At 51.6% G+C, this 4,514-nt stretch overlaps 1 pseudogene; it reads right to left on the reverse strand.

Annotated features, from left to right (window-relative positions):
- Nucleotides 1-1,823: 1,823 nt before the first annotated feature.
- On the reverse strand, nucleotides 1,824-3,133 carry LOC102973342 (60S ribosomal protein L9-like; annotated as a pseudogene).
- Between the last annotated feature and the right edge of the window lie 1,381 nt (nucleotides 3,134-4,514).

Raw genomic sequence — 4,514 nt, forward strand, 5'->3', positions numbered from 1 at the left:
TCACTGATTTATTTCTAGGGCCTAGCACATAATAGAAGCTCAATAAATGGCTGTTGAGTGAATAAATACAACCACATCTGATGCCCTAACCTATGCTCAGGATGACCCAGTGTTAAGCCTCTTGAGAACTAATAGAATCACATTGATTATTGCTTTGTGATTTGGGGGGAAATGTCTTTGGGTTCATTCATCTACTTAGAGAATATTTATTGAGCTCCTACTACATGCCAGGCATTGCTCTCAAGTGTTAAGAGTACAGTAGTAAACAAAAACAAGAGGGAGAAAAAGACAATAAACAAATAGCTTATATACTATCAGGCAGTGATAGGTGCTGGGAAAACTAGTTAAGCAGGGTAAATCCTCCAGATGACTACTGCTGTGGAAAAAACCGCCCTGAAACTCCGTGGCCTAAAACAACAATTTTGTATTCTCTCTCATGGTTCTTTGGTGGACTGGGCCCATCAGGGTGGGTCTTGCTGGGGGTCTCACAAGTGGTGCAGCCAGATGCCGGCCGGGCCTCGAGTCATCCGAAGGACCGGCTGGGTCGGACGTCGAGGTGCCTCACCCGTTTGGCCGCCGTGGATGTTGACCTCTGGCTAGGAGCTCAGCAGGCTGCTGACCGGCGCGTCTGCTTGTGGCCTCCCCACAGGCTTCTCAGCCTGGCAGCTTGGCTCTGGAAGGAGCACTCCGAGAGTGAGTGTTCCACGAAGCAGGAAGCAGAGGCTGCCGGAGCAGTGAAGTGCCTGCGACTGGGTCAGCGTCACTTCTGCCGTATCCTGTTGGTTAGAGCAGTGACAGGGACCCCAGATTCAAGGGGCCAGAGAAAGAACACGCGGCGTAGGAGAGATTGCTGCGGCACCTTTGGAAAACACAATCCGCACGGCTAGGGGATAGTGAAGGATGGGCGAGCAGGGAAGGGAGGTGCTCTTTGTAGGGACGGCCTCCCTGATCAGCCTCCGTGGAGCACAGGCCTGCGGGGAGTGAGGGTATCTGGGGAAGAGTGTTGTAGGCTGAGGATGGCAAGTACAAAGGCCCTGAGGCCAGGCCTTAGGCATGGTGAGGACCAGCTGAGGGGCGGTGGGGGGGGGGCGGGAAAGGAGCTGTGAGACCAGCACTTACAAGACTCAGGCAATGTCTTATCTGTAGGCCCCAATAGTTCACAGAAACCTGAAGGCTTTTAAAGCTTTGGGGGCTTTGCTGCAGCCCTTGGTGATGACTCCACCCACGCCTGCCCTGTGTTGCTTGCCTTCCCCATCCTGAACCCACTGGTGCTCTCGCCAGCAGGTTGTCCCTTTTCTCCTTGATTTCCATCAACCCATGAGGCCTTGTCATTAAGTCACCCTCTTCGGCCCAGAAGCCAGGTGCCAACCAGGTTGCCTGTGTTGCTATGTTTGCTGCTATGAGACAGGTTCGGGGCCGCAGAGCAAATTCTACATGTCTGTGTCATAGCCCTGCTGTCACAGTATTTATACTTCTCAGGTCGGCCTACTGGGGCCCCAGCCCAGAAACAGGGAAATGGCTCAGAGCCCAAGGGGCCCGGGTGCCCTTTGCTGGAACCGCAACCTGCCCTGTTCCCCGCCTAGCTCTAGCCCGGCCCATTCTGGGGCTGGAACTCTCCGCCCACAACCCAACCCATTGGCTGGCTGAACCCTTCTCTACACCATCGGATTATCTGGAACCATGGCTGACCCCAGCCGGGCTCTGGACTCTTCTGGCTTCCCCACTGAGGGGCCGTCTGTCTGATTTGCCACCTGAAGACGAGCAGCTGGGGGAGAGGGGGCAGGGAGGACAAGGGTGCCAATTCGGGAGTCTGCCTGATTGGATGTAGATCTGGCTCTGCCTCGCATTGACAGGGTTACCTCGGGCAAGTAGTTTAACCTCCCCGTCCTTTTGATCCTTCAATAGAGGACCTTTACTACATCTTTAAAATATTAGAAATAGGTCTTAAGAATGATCCGCCATCTAGTTATTTTCCATAGCCAGACAACTCTTAGATCTCCATCAGCCTGCCGAACTGTTCCTTTTTCAGAGACTTTTTCATATACCATCCAGAAGTGTCCTGCTATCCTTCTAACTGTTGTGGCTTGCAGGATCAAAGTAACAACCTGAATTTGATACAAGTTCAATGTCTTTTCCTTTAAGAATTAACTCCTCTTTCTGGGCTTGAGACACTGAACAAGCAACGCCTGGTTCAAATACTTTCAAACGCTGCTGATATATTTCTCATACAAGAAATTCCAGATTTCAACCAGAGACCTGTCCTCTTGAATTACAACGGTGATGGGGAAACACACAGATCTCATCTTGGAACGGAAGCCAGGGTAACACCCTCCATTACATTCTGAACATGACAACCGACAGTGCCAACCACAGCCAGTTCCTTCCTATTTCCCCACCATTTGTCCACGCAGAGCCTCTTCTTTTTCCTTCCAAGGAGACTGAGTTTGACCCTGATGTGATTCGAATCCCTCTGCAGCCTCCTGTGGGGCCCTTCGTGATGCCTGTGCATCCCTTCTGAGTGATGTCCACATTTTCTGGACTGTCGACTGCCTGATTGCTTTCATTCTCGCAGCAGATGCAGCAAAGAGAGACCCCGTCCCTGTGCTCTTGTTTCTGCGTCAGTAAAGGCGGCTGTAGTACTGACCTCATAAGTTCACTGGGAGAATTCATTGAGTTCGTGCACATATATCAATATTAAGGGCTTGGAAGGATGCCCAGCACATTGTTGGTGCTAAGTGTTGGCTCTAATTATTTTACTATATTAGAGTCTGTGACTTCTTGGTTGAAGCTCTAGACCTTTCCGTGCTGCTCCCCAGAGCCAGGCCCTGTAGCTGGACCCCATCTCGAGGCCCCACATGCACTGGGCCTCTCAAGTTACGTTCCCCTCCCACTAGCCTGATAACCCATCATGCCCCCGACCTGGCCTACTCAGAGCACCAAGGAGGCAGGGTGTAGAGTCCATCTTGTGATAAAATTCAGCCAGAATCCATTTGAATTTCCAGAGGCTAAACCACAGAACCCAAAGTGGACACTGGAGCCCTTGGAGACAAAGCAGAAGCTCTTGGTGACGGGCAAACTTCAGGAACCGCCACACAAGACGGAGCTTTGGTTGATTAGCTGGGGGTGCTGGACGGGAAGGGGGCAACATGGTTGGAGGAGATGCTGAGACCTGGCTTCCGGGTCAAGCTTTTACTTAGATTGTGTCTCCCGGCATGCGGTGTCTGGGAGTACTCTTGGATAAGTAGGGGAGACAAAGTCCCTCACACCCCAGTTGCGATGAGCAGACACTGGAGCTTTGTCCCCATTTGGGAAACGCTGGTCCGCTGAGACAGCCTGATCACAAAAGGGTAAAGAATCAAGGAACTTTTTTTTTTTTTTTTTTTTTGGCTGTGTTGGGTCTTCGTTGCTGCGCACGGGCTTTCTCTAGTTGTGGCGAGCGGGGGCTACTCTTTGTTGTGGTGCGCGGGCTTCTCTGGTTTCTCTTGTTGTGGAGCACGGGCTCTAGGCAACAAGCTTCAGTAGTTGTGGCGCACGGGCTCAGTAGTTGTGGCTCGCGGGCTCTAGAGCGCAGGCTCAGTAGTTGTGGCGCACGGGCTTAATTGCTCCGCGGCATGTGGGATCTTCCCGGAGCAGGGCTCGAACCCGTGTCCCCTGCATTGGCAGGTGGATTCTTATCCACTGCGCCACCAGGGAAGCCCAATCAAGGAACTTTTGAAGGTTAGAAACAGGTCCTTGTTTCTGTGTTACTTTTTTTTTTCTTATAAAATTATTTATTTCTTTTAAAATTATAATTTAAAAATTATTGTAACAAACAAACACATAACATAAAATTTATCATCTTAACCATGTTTAAGTATGTAGTCCAGCAGTGTTGAATATATGCACATTGCTGTGCAGCCAGTCTTCAGAACTTTTTGCAAAACTAAAAGTCTATACTTGTTGAACTCGCATTCCCACCACCCCGCCTCCCCGCGCCCCTGGTGAGCACCATTCTGCCTCTGTTTCTCTGAATTTGACGACCCTAGGTACCTCATATAAGGGGATCACACAGGACTGGTTTGTGTGCTACCTTTGAAAGCCTGGGCTTCTGGACACCTCTGTGACAGCTGTCAACACACACGCCGTCCTCCCACCTCTTCTTCTCAGCCTCCCCCTTAAGGTCTCCCCCTGTGCTCAGCCCACAGGTACTGCCGTCCTCCCCACTCAGCCCTTGGCCGGTGCGTGGCCCCTCACACTTCTTCTGGGTGGGCTCCCCCAGCCTTGGCTCCAGCCAGTCTCAAACAGCTGACGGCTGCTCCCCCGTCTGGAGTCTTTATCCTCCCTGGGCCTCTGCCCGACCTTCAGGGCTCAGCATTTTGACCAAACGTCAGGGAGATGCTTGCATAGGTGGTCCAGGAACCATATTTTAAGCACTACTGCTGCGTCATAACGACCGATTTCCTTGTCTGTCTCCCCAGCTAGTGTCAGCTCTGTGAAGGCTGAAGCTTCAGCCTTGCAGACATCAGAGTGAGTGA

The sequence above is a fragment of the Physeter macrocephalus genome, chromosome 5 (assembly GCF_002837175.3).
Source record: "Physeter macrocephalus isolate SW-GA chromosome 5, ASM283717v5, whole genome shotgun sequence".
Lineage (NCBI taxonomy): Eukaryota > Metazoa > Chordata > Mammalia > Artiodactyla > Physeteridae > Physeter > Physeter macrocephalus.